This window comes from Furipterus horrens, unplaced genomic scaffold, assembly GCF_987537825.1.
Source record: "Furipterus horrens unplaced genomic scaffold, mFurHor1.1.pri manual_scaffold_17, whole genome shotgun sequence".
NCBI classification, from domain to species: Eukaryota; Metazoa; Chordata; class Mammalia; order Chiroptera; family Furipteridae; genus Furipterus; species Furipterus horrens.
The window spans coordinates 53,428,361-53,455,769 of record NW_028327187.1 but is presented as its reverse complement, the minus strand read 5'-3'; the positions used below and the strand labels follow the sequence as shown (position 1 = coordinate 53,455,769).

At 44.9% G+C, this 27,409-nt stretch overlaps 1 protein-coding gene across 1 annotated transcript in view; it reads left to right on the top strand.

Annotated features, from left to right (window-relative positions):
* Positions 1-1,005: 1,005 nt before the first annotated feature.
* FRMPD3 (FERM and PDZ domain containing 3) overlaps positions 1,006-27,409 on the top strand; it is a 162,872-nt gene continuing 136,468 nt past the window's right edge. Inside the window, exon 1 of the mRNA XM_090264719.1 lies at positions 1,006-1,489. The gene's annotated coding sequence lies outside the window, so the exon portion shown is untranslated. The remainder of the gene's footprint in view (positions 1,490-27,409) is intronic.

Here is a 27,409-nt window from a genome sequence, read left to right as displayed (position 1 = left end):
GCTGAAGCAAAATGTACCAATGTTAGCTAGCTCTCTGAGGTTCCTCTGGCACTGGAAAATTCATCATGCATTTGGTATCACCAGAGGCTCTTCAATTCCATCCCTTCCTTCTGCTTTTTTCTTCCCTGGCCCCAACTTTGCCCTTCCAGACTCATTGTCCAGCTTCCCAGTCTCTCTGGGTCCCCACTGAGGCTGCCCTTTGGAGAGTGGGCGATAGGCCTTTTTCCTTGGTTCCCAAACTCTTCCAAAGGAGTCTGGAGACAGCTGGGAGACCAAGAGCTTTTCTAGAATCTAGGCTGCCACGTGTTTAGTATTCACAGTGTGTCTCTAAAAAAATGTCCTGTGATCATTTATCAGGCACTGTGCTGCGTGCCTAGCTACTCTCTTTTGGTGTGTGTGTGTGTGCGCGCGCGCGCGCAGGACCCTCCCTCCATCTGGTGGTGAAAACACATACACACACGCACACTTTAACCTCCTTCCCTTATCACCAAACCAATCGCAGGCTCTAAGCGAACCTCCGCCAGCTGGCAGATCGCTCCCTCCCTGAGGTTGGATCGCTTCCTGGCTGGGCCTCGGCTCGAAACAGCTCACACCCCAGGGCTGGTGAGAGGCGCTGTGAGCAGGAGTGTGAGCTGAAGCCGAAACTCAAGGTGCGTGTGGATGTTGGCGGCGGTGACCAGGAGGGGAGCTGCAGGGAGGGCAACCCCGGCAGAAGGCGAGCACAGGGATCAGGAGGAGCTCAGGGAGGCAGTCAGGGGCCAGGGAATGGAGTCCCTAAGCCAGCGTTGTGGTTGCCACTTCTCCGCAGTTCACTGCCCTCACCCTTCTCTAGTTCACTTTGGAAATTGGTTTGCCTTCTTAGCTACCTGCAGTTCCCGGCAGAGCCCAGCCAGAATGGTCAGGTTCAAGAAGTGAGGCAGCGCTGGGCTGGGTGTCTGGGTTTTGTATTGGGAGATTCTTTCCTCAATTGTTAATTTTGTGCTTATTTTTAGTTGTGACCCGAGCCGGGCGCTGTGCCTTTAAGTGGCGTTCCCATTCGGGGAAACCGACGCCAGCACTCGAGGGTCTGGAGGCTCCGGAGAGGCCCCTTATTCTACACTCCTTTTTTTCTCCCCCTCCCCTCCCCTTCCCTCCGCCCCTTCTCTTCTCCCCTCCCTTCCTCGGCGGTCCGGCCGCCTCTCCGCCTTCGGTCACCTCGCCGCCTGCCGCACTCCTGGAGCGAGAGAGCGACAAGCGAGCCACGGCGATGGTGCCGCCCGCGGCGCAGCCATGGAGCCCGCCCGAGGAGTCCGCGCGCGCCGCTGCCCGCCTGCCCGCAGCCTGCTGCGTGCGCGCCAGCTCCCCGTGTCTCAGGGCGGCTACTGCTGCCCCGCCAACCTCTGCCTACCCCTCCGCCCGGCGCCACTGAGCAACACGTCCGTGCAGAGCTCGGGTACACTAGCACCCTAGTCCCGCCGCCGCCGCGCCGCCGAAGAGGAGGAGGAGGAAGGTAAGAGGCGCGCTGCCTTCCGGGAGGCACGCCCGCAGTCTCAGCCTGGCCAGGGGTGGGTCTCGGCGGGAGCGTGCCGCCCGGGAGGACTCGGGGGTGACAAGCGCTTGGGCGCCCCCAGGAACCGGGGCCAAGGCAGGCGGTGCCTAGCGTCGGGCAGCCGGGAGTTTGGGCAGGTGGAAGCAGCAGCCGGGTACATGACGGTGGCCCAGTGAGTCTCCGGCTTGGCGGTCTAGCCTTGGCCGCTGGGGTTGCAGATAGGAAGGCGAGTGTAGGGGAGTGCGTCGCGTTCATTATGGAGTCTTTGTGTGCGCGCCGGGGCTGTGGGCACAGTTGAGAAAGCTGGTGAGACGTGGGGCCTGGCTGCTGGGAGGTGGCCACTTAGCCAAGGTGCCCGGAGAAGCCGAGCCCCAAGGCTGCCATAAACAGCCGTGTGAAGCATGTGCTTGGTTCCCGGGGCCATGTTTACACGCGGACACGAACGCACACACAGCCGCACCATATATCCGGCCCTGAGCTTACACAGTCACCTCCTTCCAAATATGAAACACACACACACACACTTCTGCTCCCCAGCCTGGTGCTTTGGGGCTTAGAGAGTTGTATATAAGTGTGTGTGTTTTCTCAGAATATCCCTGAGAACTACATGACAACTGCACATTACTGCAGATCCAGCACCTGCTGCCCCAGCACGCAAACACACAGCCACAACCTAAGCTACAGTGGGCACCTCCGCCAGGGCCCTTAGGAACTCCATTTTGGCAAAAAAAATCCCCAACTCTTGTAGTCGTCCCCCCACCACACATACACACTGAAACCACAGCAGGGGCAAATACTTGCTTGACACCTACCCCCAGAAGCAGGTGGCAACCCCACCCTTGCAGCTGCTGCCAAAGAGCTCTTGATCACTGTGTACTCTGAATTCTGCCATACCTGCCCCCTTCCTTTGGAATCTTAGTCGGGCTGGAGAGCCCTCTGGGTGGTCTCAGCATTCCAAAGCTCTTGCGGAGGGCGGGGCAGTCTCTGGACTCCTGCCCATTGGAGAACTTTCTATAAGACCAAGTCTCCCTTGGGAGCGCTCTTCTCTGGGCGGAGGGTGGGGGGCACTGCTGACTCAGAGAAGCTCTGATTGAGTTTTCCTCGCTGGAAGGCAGGGGTAAAAGGCACACATTTTGGCCTGGAGGGCCCGGGTGTTGTGCCAATTCAGACACCTGAGCCCTCACCCTCCCCTTCTCTAATTGTCAGGCTCACTGCAGGAGAAGCCTGGGAAACCCAGTTCCTGCTTCCTGGGAGCCGAGAGGCTTCCCAGGAAGCCTTTGCTATTTCTCCTGAGCAAAAGGCTCTCAGCTCTCCCAGGGAGACCTCAATAAGACTTGGTCGTGCCCTAGGGGACACACTGACTTTTACCCAATTTTGTGGCTTTTTTTCTTTAATGTGTAGAGAAGCAATTCAACTGTTTAGCATGAAGGTATCCCTGAGGTGAAATATACATCATGTGTATGTGGAGGGGGGAATCCAGTGGGTTTGACTGGTTTGAAGTAGAGACCCTGAGTCAGACTGTAGCCCTTGGTAAAGTCAAGACAGAGATGGCTTCCTTGTCAGGGCCCCTCCCCTGCACCCTTCTGTAAGCTGCTCCAGGCACCTCTGGGTCCCCTTGTCCACCCCTTAGACCATTTAGGAAGGTTTTCTTTCCCTCCCTTCTCTGTCACTTCTCTGGACAGAACCCCTGCCTGGCCAGAGTGTTAATAGCTCATAATCATCTACTGCCTTCACTCTCAGGTAATATTTGCATTTTTAAAGGAGGTAAAGGACTGGCTCTGTTGGTGGGGCTTTCAGGCACCTGTGGCCAGACCCTGGCAGGAACCTTTGTGGCATTGTCTACTGGCTGTGTCTGCCCTGAGTTAGGCATGATGTGTGTGTGGGAGTGAGGCTGTGGGAAGGTGGGATGTAGTTATGGAGGGATTTGAGGGCCACAGAATGACTTAAATTGAGTGAGAGGCAGTTGGGAGTCACTGCAGGATTCTGAGAAGGGAAGGGATATGATCCAAGCAGGAGAGAAACACTCTTGTTGCATGTGGAGAGATCGTCCCTTTCTCCCACAGACACCCATCACCATAATCGCCTTGCAAGTGTGGGCTAATGGCGACCAAAAAGAGAAGGCTGGCCAGGATTGGGTGGTGGTTGCCTCAGGCTACTGGCACATCTTCCAGACCCAGACTGGGGGAGGGGCTAGGACCTGAAGCCAGCAAGTGCCCCCATAAACACAAGCTGATGATGGTGTTGGTGCTGTGGCTTTGGGCCATGGAATGGAGCTTCTGCCTCTCTGGGTGAAGGGGCTAGGGACTCTCAGAAGGCTGCAGGCCCCATTTTGAATGAGCTAAGGACCTCTCCCTCTGGTGAGCAGTGCAGTCCTGGGGTCTTGGGAAGTGAGCTCTGTGGCCTTGTTTGGGGATCTTGCTACCAACCAGGTCCTTTGGGAGCAATAGTTGAAAAAGTGCAACAGGAAAGCCCTGGGATTGCTAATAACAACAGCAAGCTTGGAAAGGCAAAGGGGTGGGGTGGGGGTGAGATGGTTACAATCCTGGGGTAAGTATAGGGGGTTCAGTGTGGTATGGGTAGAGGAGAAGCATTGATCCGGCACTTCCCTGCTGCAGTAGTCCACACTTTAGCCCTTGGAGGAAGCATGGGTGGATGCAAGACCACAGAAGCATTCTGTACCCACCCACCCCCATTCTGCACAAATGATTGAGCTCTGTGAGCCAGCACAAGACAAGGCACCCCTATAGGTCAGCACCAAGGCAATAGAAGAAGGATCCTGTTCTTTTGGAGCCTCTAGGCTAGCTGAAGCCATAAAAGGCACACACATACAAATTGCACACATCCACATACAAATTACACACAGTACCTAAACACATACATACACACATATACACACGCACTTACAACAAATTGTGGGAGGTGAGGTGACTTCTAGGGCTCATACTTTCACAGAGACCCTAGTAAACACTTCTAGGGCTGGGAAAGTCCCCATCTTTTCTGTGTGAAGACCCTTAGCTGGGACAGGTCCCTGGGAGAAAGGCACACTCAATATAGCTTCAGCTGTGAAAGCTATTTGCATTCACAACAAAAAACTCTGTTCTGGCTCTTCTCTCAAGGACTTCTGCTTTCCTTCTTACCATAAATTCAGAAAGAAAAACATCTTGCATTATCAGCAGCCAAAATGAAGGACTCTCAAAATGGGCTGGACCTTGGAGCTTTGCTGAGAAATCTGAGGGCTAGGGGCCAGGACGAGAGGAGGGAGCAAGCAGAGAGAAGCATGCCATCTTTCCTCCTTTCCAGTCCCCACTCAGCTGAGTTGGTAAGGAGAGGAGGGCAGGTATCTTGGGGTTCTGTATGATTTCTCACCCACAACAGGCAGCATCCCTTGTTTTGAGGGCACCATCCTTCAGTGGAATGTGAACAGTCCTGTGGCACACTGGCGCCTACTCCCCTGAGCAATCAGAATATGAGTTCGGCAATCAGAATGATATATGTGTGTGTGTTTCTGGGGGGAGAAGAGGGGCAAAGAGAGAGAGAGACAGAGAGAGAGAGAGAGAGAGAGAGAGAGAGAGAGAGAGAAGCTGTTTGTTACATGTAGGAGCCAGTGTGCCTGTGTGTGTTGATAAACATGAGATGAGTAGGTTTCTCTGTATGCATGCCATAGCTAGTGACCTTTTCAGAGCCTCCACTTCACTTTGGCATTAGCCACACTGTTAGCCATCCCTAGCTTATTGAAAAACTCTGCATGGTTGTACTATTTGTGTCCCCTTACACCCCAGTGACCTCTTTTTTTTTCTCTTTTTTTCTAGTTCTACCTCCTGTCCCTCAAATCTGGGTGTTCTCTGGCTCCTCTTGCTTTTCACTTCCTCTGTTGACAAGGACATGAAGCTCTGTCATGGCTTCCCCCACTTACTCCTCCACTGGCCATTCCAACTTCCTTAGTCCAAACTTAACCTCTCTCCTATATTTCAGTCCTATATTTCCAGCTACTTGCTGAACATTTCCCCTTGGATAGTTTGCCATCATGTTAGACTCAGCATTCACAAATTCATCTCATTATCTCTCAAAGATGGCTTGTTCTTCTGACCTTTCTGTTATACAAGCCTTCTAGTCTCCCGGACTAGAAACTTCAGAACCATCTTGGACTCTTCTCCTGGCCCACTCTGCCCACTGCTATCACCTCATGTCTACCCTGTACTAGTCTCTTTATTTCCAGTCCACAATACACATACCTGCCAGATTAATACTCCTAGATATCCTTTATTCATGATACTCTGATGAACATATTTGAGGGGTGATATCTGATTACCTATGGAATAAATTTTAGCCTTCTTAGCCTGAACATTCAAAGCTCTCCTTGAGTGGACCTAACGCTATGTATTTTTCCAACTTCATTTCCTACTTTTTGTCCACATAATGAATTCTCAAATTTTAATGTGTCTCAAAATCACTTGAGGAACTTGCTAAAATGCAGATTCATGGGTCCCACCACGTGAGCTTCTACCTCAGTAGGTCTGGGAGCTGAAGTCAAGGAACATGCATTTTATGAAGTTCCCCAAGTGATGCTGTTGTACTTGCTATACTTGAGAAACACAGCCCTACATGGACCCTCTATGCCAGCCAAATTTCTTTCCTCAGGGTCTCCTAAACATGTCTTTTGTACATTTTTGCATCTGCTCATGCCATTCCATCTAATAACATTATATCTGTTCTTCAACTCTACATTTAAATTCACCTCCTCTGTAAAGTCTTCGCTGATAATTCTAGACTGAAATGATCTCTCTCCCTCTTCTGAACTCCTCCCGCACTTACTTTGTCCAAAATATATTTGGCTAGTACATTGCTGATTTACCCCATCATTATTACTTGAGTCATTCATTAATTCTTCATATGGAAATACCGCTCCTCATATGTGTATACATTATCTACATTATAAGTTCAATAAAGGAAAGAGCCTGGTATTTTTCATCTCCTTTTATCCCCATAGCACATAATGCCTTACACACAGCAGGTATTCAATAAGCATTTGTTGGGTTGGATTGAATACTTGTTGGTTCATTTTAGAGAGGGATTCTATCACATCTCTCCCTGAATAGCAGTTAAATAAACATTTATTGAGCACCTGTTATGTGCATGGTGCTATGCTAGTTTCTGGGGAGGATATAAACATGAAGGAGGCCCCTTTGTTTCATTTCAATCATCTTCGCATTCACAGTGCCTGATGCATTTTAGAGGTCATTAATAAATAGTTGTTGAGTAAACAAGTGAATTAATGAATAAATGAAGGGATGAAATTCAGATAGGAATCCCTTGAGCAAGGACATAGGACATCTGTGTCATAGAGAAATGAGGAGTGGAAGATAAAGCAGGAAGGTAGACGGGGGTATAGTAGATGACTTTTGTTTTTGTTCTTAATTATGCATCTCTCAAAAAACAAACAAAAAGAAAATAGTATAGTAATGTCATTATAGTAACCCATTACCCATATTAAGTAATTATAAGGGCTTTGCCACATTTGTTTTATTTATCCTTTTCTTTCTTTGCTGAAGTATTTTAAAATAAATTTTAAACATCAATCATGTCATGTCACCCCTGATACTTCTCTGTGCATCTTTTTTTAAAAATGGACATTTTCTCATACAACCACAGTACCATGAACACATCTTATAAAAGTAACAATAATGCTTTTGTATTATCCATTACCTAGTTCATAATCAAATATCCTCAATTGTCTTAAAATATGTTTTACAGTTTGTTTGCTAGAGTCAAGATCCAAAAAAGCTCCATACATTTCATTTGGTCATTATATCTCTTAAGGCCCTTTCAATAGTACTTTCTCTTTGACTTATTAGAAAAGTCAGATTACTTGTTCTGTGCACTGTCCCATTTTCTGGTTTGTCTGCTTCCTCTTTTCATTTAGCTTCTTCCATTATCCCTTGTATCTCTAGTGAGTGGAAGTTAGCTTTAGTCTTGATTAAATTCAGGTTGTTTTTTCTTTTTCCCCACCTGTGGCAGATTGAGTAAAAGGGGGCCATTCAGGAGGCAAGAAAAGCATCTAGGAGCTAGATGGGGACAGAAAGAAGGAGATGGGTGGATGGATTTTGGAGATAGAAGAAACCTGATTTACCTATCAATAAATGAGTGGGATGAGGAAGGAAGAAGAGTCAAAGATGATTCTGAGGCTTTGAGTCTGCAAGATGGAGAGAGTAATAACACCATCATCTGTGAAGGATGGGTTTTTAATGAAAGCAACAGTACTAAGACAGCTACTCTGTTTTTCTAGATAACATTATCTTTCCTAGAAAAATTGTGACTAGTGGTATGGAAATTTGGGCCCCTCAGAAATTTTTCAAAAAATAACTGATTATTTTCCAGTAACTGCCAGATAAGTAAATGTCCTGCCCCAGAGCCTTGAAAGGAGGAATAGTATGTACACAAATGGACAGAGAGAAGGTAATGCTGGTATCACCCTTGGAGATGAGCCAACTACCCCATATCATCATGGATAGCAGAGTCACAAGTCTTGGGTAGAGGACTGAAGGATGCCAGAACTTGAGATTTTTATAGACCCAGCCAGTGAGCATAGCTCAGGAACCCAAGTCCTTCATTAGGGTCCCCTGAAGTTTCCATCCCATACCCACTTCTCCATCCAATATGGAGCCTGCAACTTCTTAGGCCCTCAGTGGACCATGGCAACAATGATTCTGCCAAGATCAGAGATTGTTTAGTAGCCCCTGTATATACACCAGGCTCTGAGAAAGCCCCAAGATTATTTAGCTTTCTCAGTAAGAACATGATTTAGTTGTTGAATCAGATCAGGTGAGAACTACTCTCAGCTCCATCCTAGGTATCCTCATTCATAAAACCTTCTCTCCCCCTACCTTCCCTTAAGCTCATCTTTCTTCCTGCTTTCCCTTCTGCCCCTCCCTGCTCTGTCTCTGGAAGTACATTATTTTCCGAGTTAATCAAACACCGGCCTCTGAAGCCCATTGTGTCTCAGATTGATCACTCAAGCAACATTATTTATTGCTGGTAAAGCCTTAGGAGGTGAGAGTGTATTGAAAAGTAGAGATCCAATAGCTGATAGGCTGGCTTGGTCTCTGGGAAACCTCAGCTTCTCAACCACCTGGAACATCTTTTGAGAAAGGGGAGGCAAAAGACAGAGAATGTCCTCAGAGGGCCTTTATTCATCTCATTCTTTCTTAATTTTGGAGTTAAGGCAAAGGAACAGGGATCTATTGAGTACTCCTGGATCTACCCTAATACCAATGTTATGGTGAGACAGGGAGAGCAAAGTGTCTGTTTTTTAGAAATTCATAATTTAGCGAATAATAATACTTATTTATATGAAGCAACTAAGAACAGTACTAGTTGGGAAACAATTATATACCACATTATATACTCTAAAAAGAAAGCACTGTGGGGGTTCAGGGCACTGAGAGAGCCAGCAGCATGGCCTTGGAATGGAGGGGAGAAGGCTTCCCAGAAGAGGTTTAACTTGAGTTAGATTTTGAATAATGTGTGAGATTGAGATTGTTGACTAGAAAAGGAGCAGGCCTCCAAACAGTTGGCATAGCTAGGAAAATGACCAGAAGTGGCATGATCAAGCAAGAATGAGAATGAGGTCTGATTAGAGGAGAGTATGGAGGTGCAGTGGGGGAAAAAATGACTTGCTGGGTAAGGAGTACCTTGATTTGAAGGGCTTTTAATGTCAACGTGAGGGGTTTGGACTTGGGACACCTTGAAGGGCTGCTGGACAATTAAGGTGAAGTGTTTTAAGATGGTTTAGCCATGTGATAGGAAGCGGACTTGATTGGAATAAGGAGGGATTGAGACAAGCTTATAAAATACTGTAGCAATCCAAGTGAGAGGTAATTAGAGTGGTGGCAGTGGGTATAGAGAGGAGGATCAGATCCAAAAGGCACTTAAGGCATTCATCTGGCTGGTAAACCACCAAGTAGATATATTTTTTAAAAGACTTAATTTTTATTTTGTTTTAGAAAGAGGGGAAGAGAGGGAGAGAAATATCAATGTGAGAGAGAAACATTGATCTGTTGTTGCCTCTCGTATGTACCCTGGCCAGGGACTGAATCCACAACTGAGGCATATGCCTTGATAGGGAATCAAACCAGTGACCTTTACCTTTGTGTGATGATGCCCAACCAACTGAGCCACACCAGTCAGGGCATGCATGTACATGCTCTTTTTTTCCCCCCTTAGCTTTAAATATAGCTATTTATTTTTAAATTATATTTTATTGATTATACTATTATAATTGTCTCAAATTTTCCCCCTTTGCCCTCCTACCCTTAGCACCCCACACTCCCTCAGGCCATTGTTCATGTCCATGAGTCATGATATAAGTTCTTTGGCTACTCCATTTCCTATACTGTACTTTATATCTCCATGACTATTCTGTAACTACCTATTTGTACCTAATCCCCTCATCTCCTCATCCATTCCCCTACACCCCTTTCCCATCTTCTTTTTCTTAAATAAGTCTCTTTAACATTTCATATAATAATGGCTTGGTGATGATGAACTCCATTAGTTTTTTCTTGGCTGGGAAGCTCTTTATCTGCCCCTCGATTCTGAATAATAGCTTTGCTGGACAAAGCAACCTTGGCTGTAGGTCTCTGCTTTTCATGACTTTGAATATTTCTTGTCAATCATTTCTATCCTGCAAAGTTTCTTTTGAGAAATAGGTTGACAGTTTTATGGGAACTCTCCTGTAGGTAACTAACTGCTTTTTTCTTGTTGCATTTAAGATTCTCTCTTTATCTTTAACCTTTGGCATTTTAATTAAATGTGTCTTGGTGTGGTTCTCTTTGCATCCATCTTGTTTGGGACTCTGCTTCCTGGACTTGCATGTCTATTTCCTTCACCAAATTAAAGAAGTTTCTTTCATTATTTTTTCAAATAGATTTGCAACTTCTTGCTTTTTCTCTTCTCCTTCTGACACCTCTATGATGTGAATGTTGGAACGCTTGAAATTATCCCAGAGGCTGCTTACACTATCCTCGTTTTTATGGATTCTTTTTTCTTCTTGTTGTTCTGATTGGTTGTCTTTTGCTTCTGTATGTTCTAAATTATTGATTTGATTCTCAGCTTTATTCACCCTACCATTGTTTCCCTGTAAATTGTTCTTTATTTCAATTAGTGTATCCTTCATTTCTTACTGGATCTTTTTTATGCTGTTGAGGACCTCACTGTTGAGACCTCACTAAGTAAGTTCTTTGAGCATCCTTATAAGCAGTGTTTTGAACTATTAATGTGATAGATTGCTGATCTCCATTTTGTTTAGTTGTTTTTCTGGAGTTTTGATCTGCTCTTTCATTTGAGCCATGTTTCTGTCTCCTCATTTTGTCAGCCTCCCTGTGTGTTTGTTTCTATGTTTTAGGTAGAGCTACTATGACTCCCTGTTTAGGTGGCATGGCCTATTGTGGTAGGTGTCCTGTAGGGTCCAGTGGCCCAGTCTCTCCTATCATTCAAGCTGGGTACTTGAGGTGCACCCTTCGTGTGGGCTGAGTGCACCCCCCTCTTGTAGTTGAGCCTTGATTGCTGTTGGCAGATCAATGGGAGGGATTTACCCAGGCCAGTCAGTTGCAAGGATTGGCTGTAACCACTGATCACCAACTTGCCTGCTACGGAGGATCAATTGTGCAGAGGCAGAGTACTGGTGCTCCAACATGGTTTATAGCTGTCCACTGGGTACACAGGCCCTGGGGTTTCCTGGGCTGTGCAGGCCAAGGCCAGCCCCCACCTGTGTTTTGCCCGAGGCCACCCTACCTGAGCTATAGAGCAATCTGCGATGATTGGTACTTGTGCTGGGCTTGGAGGTTCCTAGGCGAAGCTAAGCAGTGAATCTAGGCTGATGGCTGATAGTGCCAGGACTGGGGCCACTTAGCAAGAGGTTGAGGGCTAGGGGCTCACTGAGGCCAGCTGTTGATTATTTGAAAGGATTTAGGAAGTTGTGAACCATGAGCCAAGACCAGCCATTCATAGGGAAAAGCCACTGTTAATAGCAGTAAGTTTGGTGGGACAGAGCCCCAGGGGATTTTCAGGGTGGGACATACAGTGTTAGCCAGGTTGATGGGGTCTCAGATATAGCACTTGCCTGCCAGCTCTGTGGCTCTGCCTGCTTTTTTATCTGGGAGGAAGCTGTCCCCAAGCTCTCACCTTGATGCCAGACACTTCAGTTTCTCTGTGTATTCCACTTGTGCCTTTCAAGCTGCTACCCCAGTGCTGGAGTTCAGAAGCAGTGCTTGTAAGTTTGTGTATGGGTTCTTTAAGAGGAACTACTTGGGACTCCAGTAGTTTCTTCCACTGACTCAGTCCCTGCTGAATTTTGCACTGGAACCCTGGGCTAGGGGGCCTGGTGTGGGGCTTGAACACCTCACTCCTGAGATATCTCCACCAAAATTTTATTCACCACGCATGGAGGTGAGACCAGCCCATTCCGCATCTCTGCACTTCATACCAGTCTGGATGGATGTGGTTTCTTTAATTCCATCATTGTTAGACTTGCATTCGACTATTTCTGATGGTTCTGAATGATGGTTGTTCTATAATTTAGTTTACCCATGCTGTCATTTTGACCAGAAATCCCCACATAGATGCTCTTGAATCGTTTTTGTCTCACCTGCTCCTTCCTTCTTAGCCTCAATACTTATACATTCTTTGCCCCTTCCCCTCAGGGCCTTCATGTAGCCGAATTTAACTGGCATAAGATGAAAGTGGGTTAATCAATTAGCCATTCCAAGTAAAGTAGATTTGCACAGGGGCCTTCAATACCATCAATGCCATGACCCGAAGGAGTGAATGATGGGGAATATGACTGCAGTATCCAGTTGAGATGACAGCTGAGCTTGGGTTCAGAGTACTACATCCCCCAACAGGGAGGCTAGTGGCAAGGTCTGTGTGTTTCAAGCTCCCAAGACTTGTGAGACCTGCTGAGAGCAAGGAGACACCTTTCAGCTCCCAAGGTAGAATCAGTTTAAAAACTCTCAGCACTTGGGACAATCCCAGTGGAAGTCATAACTGTGCCAGGACATGTCAAGAGCCACCACAACACTTTATTGCCTGCTAGAGCCCTGTTGTTACATTTGGTATGAGAGAAATAAGTGAGGAGTCCACAGGTAACTGGGAGGGTGATGGGAGAGGCCTCTGCCTGCTCATTTGCTTCCCCCACCAGCTTTTCCCTCCATTCCCGGCCAGGCCCGTAAATTTCAGCCCTGGGCAGGGGTCTGACCCTAGTGCCTCATCCCTAGGTTGGAGGGGAATACATAACTGCAGATTTTAAAGGGATGTATGTGAGATTTTAGCTCCCTTATTACTGGTTCTTCTTGTGGGAGAAAATGATGTATTCGAAAGATGAATGAGTGGAGAGTACGTCTTCCCAGGCTGTGGATTCCTAAACACCAAGGCAGCTCATCTCTGAAGGTAGGACCACCCAAACAGGCCTCTCTTTTCCTGTGATCCAAACCCACTGGGAAAACAAGAACAGATGGCTAGACTGGTGGATGAACATGCACGAACGCATGTACACATACACACTGCATAACAGCCTGTCGACCAGTGATCTCCAGCATTTACTTGCTGAAGATTTCCGTTCTGTTTCTAATCAGTCTCTGGTTGCTGGTTTAAGTGTAGGGGTGATGGTTGAAAGGATGGTGGCTGAGAAGTGGGCAGGTGTCCCAAGTGGAAGGTGCCTCTGGAAGTAGGGGATTGGGAAGAGGAATTGCAAGTGGATGACTAGGGTGGTTATCCTATTTATGACCTTTCACATGGAAAAACCCATTGAAAGCAGGAAGAAAAGGGCATGGTGGTGATAACCGGCTTAACAGTCAACCAGATAAGAGTCAGGACCTCTCAGTATGGAAATCTTGCTGCAATCTACACTCACTGTTTCTCTCCTGAGTTTTATCTTTCATCTATGCATTTTTCCCTTCAGTAATTAATCTATCTTTCCATTTCTAACCCAGAACCAAGAAAGTCGGTTACAGATGCTTTTTTCAGTTGACACAGTGGTAAATTGAGGTACACAGATGAATTTTTGATGGGATTTGCCTCTGGTCCTATATCAAGATGGCCAGAAGTCTGGATATTGCGGGACTCACACACAGGGCTGGCAAGGGTACTACTATGTGTTGTACTACTTATGTTGCCACCACCAGTGAAATCACAGAGAATGCAGATATGATTAACAAAGCAAGTGTTTTTCTGTATTCATCTTGTCACCTACCATCAAGCTATAATCTTTCTAATATGTAGTGAAATCACTCACTGACAGAGAAAAAGAAGGGGGATTTTTAAACAGATACATCAGCCTGCTGTTGCCACACTGTTTAGAGTCTGTCACCTACAAAGTCCAAAACAGATTTGGCTGTTGTCTGCTTTTTTCCTTTATTTTTTTTTTTCCTTCTTCCTTCTCTATAGGTTTCCACACTCAGTTTAAATACAGCTTGCTCTCTTCTGGAATTCTGGGTGATTACTCAAAATGATAGTGCCTGGCCTTTAACCTGAACTCAAGTTCCATTTCATTTTTACCTTTAAGGACATTTTCTCTTTGAAATTTACTATCACTTAATTTTTTAATGTATTTTATTTTTAAAAAAATTTAAATTTCCTTTGGTTTGTCGATATTTTCTTTTTTTATTTCTTTTTTATTGTTCTATTACAGTTGTCCCATTTTCCCCCTTTGCTCTCCCCTGCCCCGCCCACCCTCCTCCCCCTCCCACAGTCAGTCCCCACGTTGTTGTCCTTGTCCATGGGTCATTAATACTAATTCCTTGATTAGGCCCTTCTCCTTCTTTCCCCACTTCTCTGCCTCCCCCCTCCCTTCTGGTCACTGTCAGTCTGTTCCTTGTTTCCATGCCTCTGGTTCTGTTTTGCTCATTTGTTCTTTTTGTTCATTAGGTTCCTGTATTAGGTGAGATCATATGGTATTTGTCTTTCACTGCCTGGCTTATTTCACTAAACATAATACTCTCCAGTTCCATCCATGCTGTTGCAAAAGATAGGATGTGTCCTCAGTGAAGCAATAACCACACTTAAGCCTGGAGACATCAGGATTTTTTATTTTTTATTTTTTTAGTAAGAGGGAAGGGAGGGAGAAAGAGAGGGAAGGAAACATTGATGTGAGAGAGAAATATAGATCAGTTGCCTCTCATATACTCCCCAACCAGGGATAGAACTTGCAGCCTAGGCTTGTGCCCTGACTGGAATCAGCGGCCCTTCACTTTGCAGGACAGTGCCCAACCAACTGAGTCACACCAGTCACGGCTGTTTACCATCACTTTAAATTTTCTACAGCTAAAACCAAGCTCAAGATCTCCTCTCTAACCTTACCCTCCATGCTGATCCATAGTCCTGAGCCCTTCCATGAATCTCTGTCTCCATTAGGGACACCATCACTCTTTCAATATCCCATGGACTGAGCCTTAGAATCAGTCAACCATCCCCCATCAATCAACATCGCTTCATCTGTCACAAGTGCCTCATTAGTCCATGCCTTCTTGACCATTCATTCTGTCTGCTGCCATTATAGAACACACTCTGATTAACTCATGCCCGGATTACTGCAGCAGCCTCCTGACTACATGCTGCCTCCTCCTCCATGCCAAGTTATCCTTCAATACTGCTGCCAAAGGAATCTCCTTAAAACATCTTTCATCATGTCACTTCCCTGCTCAAGAGCCTATATAGCTCCCTTTTGCTTATGATATCAAGTAGAAACTCGTCTCCCTACTATACGAGGCTTGCCTTCAACAACAGCTGAGTCTCTCTGAGCTATTTCTTCCTGACCCCCAACCTTCACTAATTGCCTTATTCTCCCTGCCCTGCTGTACCCCACTTAGAGTTTGCTCCTCTCTCTGTGTACTCATCTTCCTGCTATTCCCCAAATTTGCAGTGGCCACCTTTTCTCCACCTCTGCAAATCTGTCACATCCTCTAACAAGCTCAAATCCAGCCTCTTTTGTGAAGCCTTTCCTGGTCATTCTAGCTCTCATTGGCTGCCCTTCTTTTTTCATGATAATTTCCCCCTGATTATGAAAATAATACTTATACATACTGAAAAACTTTTAGAGTACAGAAAAAATAGAGGAAAAATAAAACAGTCACCCACAATCCTCCCTCTTCCAATTTGGAATTCAGATAGTTTTTCCACCACAATTTAACATTTTATTACACTGTTTCATGATGCTCTGACTTCCTCTGTGTACACCTTCCTCCTCGGTGAGGGAGTGAGTTCTTCAGGGACCTCAACAAACACTTGTTAGTGGAGGGAGGGGAAATGAGTTGTACATCATCCAGTCTGTACTGCCCCCTCCCATTGTTGAGAGGAAAGGGGTACATGCCAGGGTAGCCACAGCTCTGCTATTCCCTCTTGCAGTTGAGGGATGTACCCGAAAAGAGGGGGCTGCACATCAAGAGAGAGCTGAGAGTTCAGCGTTTATAATGCCCTGAACTCTGCTGCCTCAGATGACACAACTCCCTTGTGTGGGGCTGGTTTTCTCTCCCCTCAGAAAGCCTCTGGCTTTGAAGTGAGAGCTTTAATTCATTCTGGTGGCCAGAATGAGCTTTTCCTAATAAGTTGGCAAGTACTTGCAAGAATCACTAATTGCCACCTTTTGCCCATCATGTCAAATTGAAATCTCTGGCCTTTGAAGACCATCTGCCAGTTCACTTTCCTTCCTTTTCTCATCTCACCAATGTATCTCTCATGGTTTTCCAAATTAACCTCTTTACTTGAGCCAAGCCATCCAGTATGTCATACCCTCAGAAATTAACTTTTCTAATGTAAAGGTGCCAGACAGAAGGTTATTTGCTACCTACCATCTCCCCACTTCAGGCCCAAGCTCTGCACAGCCCAGACCCTCTACTTTGAATACTGTCCCTGTTTCTCTCCACCACTGAGGCTGAACCCCATCAACATGTGCTGCCATTGACTTCAGACTCAGTGTGCAACTTTCTCAGTCCTTGTAACCATTTTGTATTAAAATATCAATATAAGCTTGCAATTATATTATTATATGAACGTGTTTCCCAGCTAGTTCTCATTTGGATTCCGTGCACATTAGGCAGAGTGTATACTCTGGAGTCGCCCTTACCACTTACTGTTTTTCATTATTTCAAAGACACAATTTTAACACTTCTAAATCCATGGTGCATTGTAGTTTAGTTGGTGACACTTCTTCTTTTTCTCCGAAAAACCTAAGAAAATGCTACCTCTCACATCTAGAGTCAGTGAAACATGGTATACTAAGTAACTTAGCCTCTCTGAGGCCCAGCCCTTTTATCTGCAAAATACTTAATCAGAGGGGTGTTGTGAGGATTCAAAAATAATATTTATATAGCACTTACCATAGGGCCCTGCACTTTGTGAAGGCTCAATAAATGTCAGCCATGGTAATTTCCCAACTTTAAAAATTATAAACCCCTCAAGGGCAGGGACATGGTTCTTTTTTTTTCCCTCTCTTATAGCAGATGGTATGATGTGAAGGGTGGAAAAAGGTTCCCTTTCCAAAAAATATCTCCTTTACTAGACTGCCAAACAGCTGAAATTTCAACATTAATCACTCCTTCGAGTTAAGGCATTATCTTTTGCAGACCTCTGTTAAAATGCAAATATGTCACTTGGGAAGGTAACACATTAATTCATTAGCATTCATGATCCATTAGTGTAGATTAGTTAATCAGATTAACTAGCTGGTGCCAAGAAAACCCTGAGAGCCCTTGTAAGGGGGCTAGTAAGATACATGACTTAAGGTGGGAGTGGAGGAGTGAGGGGGTCAGAGATTCCTGAACTTGGGGTCAACTCTCATCTGCTCTTGCATTTGGGGTTTGTTTGTCAACAAGATTGTGACTTTGCTCTGTGATAAAACTAGGAAGGATCTCAGTGACAGAAATAAACACATGGGTGGGAGGAAATGTAAGGTTGGAAGGAAGGCCAGTCCTTAAAGATCATCTAGTTCAGCCTCCCCCCTCAAGTTTTTCACTCTCTTCAGGAGGACATTTGCCACCTCCTTAAGAGGAGACATTTGCTAGCCTATTCCATTGTTGAACAAGTCTAATTAGAACATTTTTATGTTGAGCTGAAAGCAGTCTTTTAGTTCTTTCCTTCTTCTTTCTCTTAGCAACCCCTTTAAAATACAGTCATGTGCCACTTAACAGTGGTGATACATTCTGAGAAATGGGTCATTAGACAATTTTATCATTGTGTGAACACCATACACTACACTTACACAAACCTCGTGGTATAGCCGACTACACACATTGGCTACATGGCATAGCCTGTTGCTCCTAGGCTATAAGGCTGTGCAGCGTGTTATTGTACTGAACAACATGAGATTAAATCAAGCACAAGAGAAAATGATGCAATCAAGAGATGAGGTAAACACGAGATGTATGAAGCTGCTGCCAGCATCACACAGCATACTGATTTACAGCAAATTTTTTTTAATAAGTAGGAAAAGTACACTCTAATGATAAAATGTATAGTTCAGTAAATGTATAAACCAGTAATGTAGTTGTTTATTGTTGTTATCAAGTATTATGTACCTTATATAATTGTATGTGCTATAATTTGATATGACAGGCAGAACAGCATAGTAGGTTTGTTTGTACCAGACTTATTGCAAACACATGAGTAATGTGTTGTGCTATGATGCTATAATGGCTACAACATCACTAGGCAATAGGAACTTTTCAGTTCTATTTAATCTTATGGGACCACTGTTGTATATGCAGTCTGTTGTTGACTGAAACATCATTATGCGGCACATGGCTATATCTCAGTATAGTTATCACATGTGTTTCTTTAAGTCTGTCTCTTTTTAAAGATTTTTAATTTATTTATTTTTAGAGTGAGGGGAAGAGAAGAAGAGAGGGAGAGAAACATTGATCAGTTTCCTATTGCGTGCCCCCAACTGGGACCTGGTCTGCAACCGAGGCATGTGCCCTGACTGGGAATTGAACCAGTGACCCTTTGGTTCACAGGCCAGTGCTCAATCTACTGAGCCACACCAGCCAGAGCTGTCTGTCTTTTGAGTTCTATTTTATTTTACTTTTTTTGTGTTATGACTTCTCAGCTGAGCTTCTTAAATTGTATGTTCATAAATCTCTGGGAATTGTATGTAAAACATTGGCTAAGTGTACCTATATGTCTTCCTCCAGAGTTCATAGCTTTCAATAATGGTCCAGGACCTAGAAGAGGCCTTAGTGTATTGACCTTATAGCATCTTAATCACTTTCCTTTGGTAACACTCCAATTTGTGAAGGTGCCTTTTAGGTTCTTGGCCAGAACTGAACACAGTCCTCCTGAAGTACTCTAACCAGCACAGAGTACAGTGGACACAGTGCTCTTATGAACAGCTTGATATGTACAGTTTTCATTTTTAGAGCTCTCAGTTTAATGGTTGGATGAAAAAATGACTTAGTCCTGGTGACCTTTTTCAAAAGGTGACTTCACATTGAAGAGCATATCAGTTTTTTTGATGGGAGCTAGTAGAAGCCCCTTGTGGGAACTTGTCTGGTGAGGCCACTTATAAGGCTAGTAGACTTCCGGCCAACATGGAGGCTTAGACTGACACGCTCTGTCTCCCTCCACAACTAAGAAGGACTACAACTACCGCAAAACCAAAAATAACCAGAAGTTCCAGAAAATAGAGCTACATGGAAGTCCAACGTATGAAGTTATAAACAAGTGGTGCTCGTCCGGGCGGGTGGGAGGGGTAAAGCTGGGATGGAGAGATCAAGCTGTGCTGGTGGCTGCAGCAACAGACCACGGTAAGCACAGACACCTGTGTTTAAGAGGAGGAGAAAAGTGCCTGGGACCATCCCTGGTTGCAGACTGAACCCGTCAGCTTGCAATTCCAACGCCGGGGAAGGCAGACCCCCATTACCTCGGACTGTGAGGCCCAGAGGGTGTGGGGACAGAGGAGGAGGCTCCCAGTCTCTCAGTGGAGAGTAACGGCAGGAATCCATCTTGGACCCCTACCCCGACACAGAGCGCCACAGAGTGGTGAGAAGGGTCCCCCGGTTGGGACTAGTACACGGGGCTCTGCCCCCTATAGCGTAGGATGTGTGACAGCCCCGTTCAAGAAGGAAAGATAAATGAAAATGGTCAGGATGGCAGGAATCATGATTGAAATACCAATCACGCAACTGACCAAAAAGCAAATACGTGAATTAACCGATGAACAAATAGGTAATCATTCTAAGGCTCAGTTCAGAGCAATAGTCATAAGGCAGCTTACAGAATTAACAAAAGATATTTAACAAGACGGGGAAGGAATGAAGGCTAGTCATTCTGAAATGAATGAAAACAAATACGAGACAAGTGGTGAGGAATGAAAAACCAGGGATTAAATCAACAAATCAGAAAATAGGGAAGGAAAAAACAGTCAACTAGTGCAGAAAAACAAAACAAAGTGTGAAATATGAGGAGAGGCTCAGAAACCTCTGGGACAGCTATAAGCAAATAAACATCTGAATTATAGGGTTGCCAGAAGGTGAAGAAGAAGAACTAGAAATTGAAAATTATGTGAAAAAATAATGAAGCAGAACTTCCCTAACTTGGGGAAGGAAATAGACTTACAGCTCCAGGAAGCACAGAGAGTTCCAGAAAAACTGGACCCAGGGAAAACAACACCAAGACACATTATAATCAAAATGTCAAAAATTAAAGATAAAGAGAGAATCTTAAAAGCAGCAAGAGAAAAGAAAAGAATCATGGACAAAGGGGTCCCAATTAGACTATCAGCTGATTTCTCAAAGGAGACTCTGCGGGCAAGAAGGGACTGGCAAGAAATATTCAAAGTAATGAAAATCAAAAACCTACAGCCATGATTACTCTATCCAGCGAAGCTGTCACTCAGGATAGAAGGGCAGAGAAAGTGCTTCCAGGACAAAGTAAAACTAGGAGTTCATCAGATCCAAACCACTATTATATGAGATGTTAAAGGGACTTGAGTAGAAGAAGGAGGATCAAAACTATGAACATTAAAATGAAAACTGTATCACAACAACCAACAACAGAAGCTAGGGAATAGAAACAAAAGCAAACTAAGTAGGCGATGAAAGTGGAAAAAGAATGATAGGTATGGGGAACATATTGGGGGGGAGGTCAGCAGAGAGGGGGAAGGAGGGAAAGGGAGGGAGATTATGCAGGAATAAGAAGCATAGTAGAGGGGAATGGAGTAAACAGGAAAATGTAGAGAAGAACTATATGCACAACCAATGGGCATGGACTAAGGGGGGGGCAGCTGGAGGGAGGGGGGGGTTCCTGGATGGAGGGGAGCAGAGGGAAAAGAAATTGGGACAACTGTAACAGCATAATCAATAAAACATATTTTTTAAAAAAGAAGACTAGTAGAACAGCAGTGTGACTTAGCACAGTCCTCAAGTTCTCTCCAATATGTACCCCCATTTTCCAAATTCTGTACACTGTAAAAAAATGCTTGGTTTACACACACACATAAGAGAAAACACAGAGAGGACTGAGGCTCATAACTAGCCCTTCTTAAGGGAGAAGGCCTAGGAGATTTTAGAGATAAGAGTTGGGGGGACAGTGGTATCAGTAGAGAACAAGGTCACAAATATCAGATGCGTCAGTAAGGACCAGCCCTTAAACATGAATGAGTATGCCAACATAAGAAACAGACACATCTTAGGGGAGATAGGATTTTCTCTATTTACTGCATACTAGTCATCCAGACACAGTACAGAAAGCTAAATATTAAAGGTACTTGGGACTGTATCAGGCAGGAACAAGCCAACTGGTAAGTGACAATCACCTGCAATGTGTGACATGAGAACCATCCCTCTAGAGTCCTGTGATCAAAAATATATCCCTTATAGCCTGGCGGTTAATCCAGTCTAACCATCGCTGCCTCCACTAACTATAATGGGTGCCTACTTTCACACTATTACAGTCACTCTTTTAGAAGTAGGTACTAAACATTGTTGTGAAAATGCAACTATGTTATGTGAGAGGAAAAATTCATCAAATAAAACACTAATCCTATAAGCTGTTCCACAAAAAGAAAGAAAGGAATCTGTGGCCAAATAACTTTCAGAAATGCAACATCCGCCCTGGCTGGTGAGGCTCAGTGGATGGAGCACCGGCCTGTGAACCGAAGGGTCTTCAGTTCGATTCCCAGTCAGGGCATATGCCTGAGTTGTGGGTCAGGTTCCCAGCTGGGGGCACATGAGAGGCAACCACACATTGATGTTTCTCCCTATCTTTCTCCCTCCCTTCCCCTCTTTCTAAAAATAGATAAATAAACTCTTTTTAAAAAAAGAAATGCTATATCCTCCTCTTAGATTTTCACAATGCACATTAGCATAGTAAAGGCTCTGAGAAGTCCTGCAGTAAAGAAACCTGCTCACATTGTTTAAGATTTCCAATATGTATTTGATCATAGCTCACCATCCTTCTCTCTTCCTCCTCAAATGCAATCTATTAACATCCACACAACAGCTTTGGAGGATTCAGCTTTCAACCATGACCCACCATTGAAACTAGGGTGCACAAATGATTCAATGCATACAAGTTTATGTAGAAATGAGATAAAGATGGGTGAATTGTGTTGTGGTAAGGCTGTATAAGACTCTTGGGACAGGGAGAAAGCCCTGGGAGTCTGGGAAAGGGAACCTCAAAATGGGGAGAAAGACAAGACAGGGAATGCTAGAGACCAGCTTCCCTTCACCTTTTTCCACTGGCCAGTTCTGGTATATGTCATGCTCCCAGCTCTGAGCTAACAATAAGCAAAGCAGAGCAGCTTTGGCTGGGGCCCCGGACCCTGCTGGTGTGGTCATTGGCTTCTCAGTTCGGGCCTTTCATTCCCTGTTTGCTGCTCTCCATTCCTTCCATGGGCCTCTGGTGCAGTTTCGGTTTCTCAGTCTACTAGTTGATCCATTTCATATGGGTCTTCTTTCCTCTTCCCTTCAGTGGAACTAAGGAGGCTTTTTAGTTTTCTGCTGCCAAAGGGAGGAATGGGAGGATGGGGTAGGAGAAAAGGCAAAGAAAAGAACTTGTCCTTTCTTTCTTTCTGCAGCATAGTATTCCATTGTGTAAATGTACCACAGTTTTTTGATCCACTCATTTACTGATGGGCACTTATGGAACTGGAGAGTATTATGCTAAGTGAAATAAGCCAGGCCATGAAAGACAAATACCATATGATCTTGCCTAATACAGGAACCTAATGAACAAAACAAGTAAACAAGGAAAATAGAACTAGAGGCATGGAAACAAGGGACAGACTGATAGTGACCAGAGGGAAGGGGAGAAAGAAAGGGAAGGGTCTAGTCAAGGAACATGTATAAAGGACTCATGGACATGGACAACAGGGTGGGTTGACTGTGGGAGTGGGGGCGGCAGTGGAGAGCAACAGGGAGGAAATTGGTACAACTGTAGTAGAAGAACAATAAAAAAAGAAATAAAAAATATATACATTTTTTTTTCAAAAGTAAAGAACATGTCCTCTTCTGTAGAGCCTGAAGCAAATCTGTGTTTTCTCTGCACCCTCAGAGCAGGAATGGGCACTTACACAGCCATTACTGGGCCTCAGGGAGATGCCAAAGAGATCTTTGGAGGCAGAGAAAACTCCTACCTTTTGTCAAGAGAATCTAAGAGGAGCTGAGAGTCAGAAAGACAGGGAATGCTCTCTGGGAACCAGAGGCACATAGAGTAAAGGACTCCAGCTGGTATCTGTTGAAAGTGGCTCAGGTTGGTTGGGGGAAGGGAGGGAGGAAGGGAGAAAGAGAGAGGGAGAGAGAAGGTACACAGACTACATGTGTATGTACAGTAGTCCCTTGTTATCAAAATTTTGCTTTCTGTAGTTTTAGTTACCTGTGGTCAACCACAGACAGAAATATTAAATGGAAAATCCCAGAAATAAACAATTTTTAATTTCAAATTGCATGCTGTTCTGGGTAGCATGAAGAAATGTCACACTGTCCTGCTCCGGCCTGCTCAGTATATGAATCATCCCTTTGTCCAGCATTTCCACACTGTATGTGCAGTACAATAAGATATCTTGAGAGAGGTTACAGTCAAGTAACCTTTATTACAGGGTAGTGTTATAATTGTTTTTATTTGATTATTAGTTATTATTGTTAATCTCTTACTGTGCCTAATTTATAAATTCAACTTTATCATAGGTATGTATGTAGAGGAAAAACATATATAGGGCTTGGTACTATCCATGGTTTGAGGCATCCACTGTGTCGTTTTGGAATGTATCTCTTGTGGATAAGGGGTATGTATATGCCCATGTGTGTGTAGTAATTCTGCAAGGTTTTGACCGTCCCTACTGAGGAGCGTTATGGAGCATTTACGAGCAAAGAGGACACGAGGCAATTTAGAAACAAATTTGTGGCGTTTATTTACCTGGCCAGGGACGGGTCGTCTCACCTTCAGAAGCAGAAGATGGGAGAGCCGCGCCGCCTTAAAGACTAAAAGGTTTTTAAAGGCAAAAAACTAGACTCATGTCCTTGGAGATGCCCAATAAGGGTGGGAGAAACTACACATAGACACTTTCTAATTTAGAGGGGGCTTCAGCTGATAAACGTTTAGTGCACCTGGGTTAGAGATAACAGCCAGGGTGAGCTAACAACGGGGCTTCAGCGAATAAATACCTGGTGCACCTGGGATAAGTGAACCAAAATAACCTGCCACTGGAGTAAAAAGCAAAAATGGCAAAATAGCAAAAAAGTAAAAAATGACCTATCACAAGGAGGTCTAGAGGACACGTGGGTTTTTGCAGGGGCACATCAGGATTCCAGAAGTGACTTGTCAGCCAGGAGAAGGGAAATAAACCCCTGTATTGTCATAGCCCTTTAATCATCAGTAAAACTGACCAGGTGGAACAGGCTCATTCCCTCTATGCAGGGTGCAAGGGTGTGAATATGTATGTGTTAGTGCACATACATCTCTTCACCTCTGAGGACTGACCCTGCAAAAGGCTTTTCATAGATCATTTAAACCCCCACCTCCTTCCCTACTGCCTGCAACCAGGAAAGGTTTCCTGGTATGTACTGATAAACCTCTCTAGGAGCTGATCTCGCCTAGTTTGAATGCTTCTAATGGTAATGACTCAATCTCCTCCCTCTCGAGGCAGTTTATTCTGCTGCCTAACTTCATTAAGGTTAGGAAATGGGCTTTTTTCCACTCACTAAATTCTTTCTATTTTTAAGTATGAAGACCCCAGGCTTGCTCTCACTCGCTCTCTTTCTCCTTCTCTGCCTCCCCCTCTCCCCCTCCCTCCCTCTTCCTCTCCCACTCTTTCCATCTCCCACACCAGGTCACAAAGGCCTGTGGTAATAGTACATTTTCCTATTCACACAGAGACGGCCAAAGCTTGCTTTGTAGCGTCAAAATGTTTGGATATTGAATGGTCCATCCTGCTCCAGGGCCAAGATTTTATTTTTTCTGATATATGTGGGTTTTAGCTTTTGCCTGTTCGGAGAGTCCTTCCCATCTTTCCTTTTGACTTCATTATACTTTCTCCTCTGCAAAGACCCTTTCCACTACCCAGAGACTGCAGAAAACCTCCAAAACACCACACTCCCTCCTCACTCCTTAAGATCACCGCTTTGGAAAGTTCAAGACTAGAACATCATACAATAAAAAAACTCATGCCCACCCCACATCATTTCATCCTTGGCAGCCCAGTAAGGCAGGGTAGTGTGGCAAAATGGAAGAGAAAACTGAAGCACGGACAAGTTGTCCCAACAAGTTTATGCTGCAAGTATGATCTCAGGATTTACTTCCATCCAGTGATCCAGTGTTATGCTAGATGCTGTGAAAACTGAAGACTATGACATAGGCCTTGCCCTTAGGATACTTGTTCTCTAGCTAGGGAAAAACACACAATGGAACTTCCAGGTGAAACTTCTTTTTCATTCAACCAACTAATATTGAATGAGTACTTCCTATGTGTCTAGCCCTGTTGTAGGCACTTGGGACACTAATGGTGAACAAAGAGACAAAATCTCTGCCCTTGTGAAGTATCTGTTTTGATGGGAACACATGTTTAAAAATCAAACAAATAAATCATCACTTCTTTCATTAAGTGCCAGAAAGGAAAGAAACAAGGGGATGGAGAGTAACCTAGAGAGCTGCTCCAGCTGGGGCAGTCAGGAAAGGCTTCTCTGCAGAGGTGACATTTGAACTGAGAATTGAATGGCCTGAGGACAGTCCACACTTCGTGCTTCAGACAGAGAAATCACATAGGCAAAAGGAACTAAGAAGGCTTTTAGGAGGAGGAGGGGTTTGTTTGGGTAAAGTTTATGGCACAGAGCTTTAGCTTTGACCACTACTTTTGTAGCATTGGTCCCATTCTGGCAAAACTGAGAAATGCACTCCCATTCGAGTAGAGCAGTCATAGTCTTCTCCTTGGAATCTGAGATGACCACATAAGAGGAAGGGTCTTCAGGATTTCTCCAGATAAGCTGACTATGAAACCCTTTCTATGCCTTTCTATGTCACATTTAGTAGTTTACAGTTAGAAACACTGAGGCTTTCCAGTTAAGGTAAAGCCAGGAAGATAGCTTATGAGTTGGGGAAATCAGGGGATTATTGTAGCTAGAAGTAGAAGGTCGTCGGCAGCCGTCCGTCTCGAGAGACGATGGTGTAGCTTCTTAAGAGTCTATCTGCACCGCCGAGAATGGCTGTGCAGTCCGACTCGGGAGTGACATGGTATCTGTCTCCTCCCATGTTGAATCGACATCTTACGATGACGCTGAAGCTACAGAGCCTGGGCAGGGTAATATGGAGGGTCTGCTGTTGCCCATGCAGCAGACCCCCCCTCTCTTCGCAGCTGAAGGGTCCAAGGGAAAGACGGAGTCGATACAGCTTGGGTTCAGGTGCGCCGCAGGAGTTGCCGGTGTTGACTACAACGTCAAACCGCCTTAGGGACTCCGGCTCCGGATTTTCTGTCGGGGTTTACTCCCTTAGCCTTTCCCCTGAAGAGGTATGCCGCAAGGCAGCGGAGGTTTTTTGGAGTCAGAGTTTTCCTTCTCTGATGTACCCTGACTGGAAGATCGAACCAGCGACACTTAGCTCGCAGGCCGACGCTCAATCCACTGAGCTAAACCAGCCAGGGCAAGAAGTAGAAGGTATGTGGTGGAAAATAGAGAAAGATATGTAAGCGGGGCCAAATTATAGTAAGGGTCATGAAGAGTGCTTTGGACTTGATCCAGTAGGCAGTGGGAAGCTGCTGTCAGTTCTTGAGCAAGGAAATGGAGACAGAAGAAAATAAAGAAAAGGGCCTGCCCTGACAGGTGTGGCTCAGTGGGTTGAGTTGTCATCCTGCAAAGCCAAGAATTGCTGGTTCAATTACTGGTCAGGGCACATGCCTGGATTTCAGGCCAGATCCCCAGCTGGGGGCACTCAAGAAGCAAACAATGGACACATCACACATCCATGTTCCTCTCCCTTTCTTTCTCCCTCCCTTCCTCTCTCTAAAAATAAATATAAACTTTAAAAATAAAAAAAGAAAGAAAACACCCTGACAACTTTTGGTAACCACAATCCCTACTTCTGCTCAGTAGATGTGGGCTCCCCTAGGAAACATGGTTATGATCATGGGCTCAAATCGTAGCTCTGTCACTTTCTCTGAACTTGGGCAATTTACTTAACTCCTCTGTGCTTCAGTTTCATCTAGTGTAGAATGGGAATATTAGACGAGTTAATCATTGCAAAGTGTTTAGAACAATGTATGATATTGAGTTAGCACTCAATAAACTTTAGTTACCATTATCCAAGGAGGAAAACTGGTATGAGGGGTATGGTCTGGGTACTGCCATGAACCTTGAGTTATTCTGGTCACAGTTTGATCAGCTATGAACATTGTAAGGGTTCGGGAGCCCA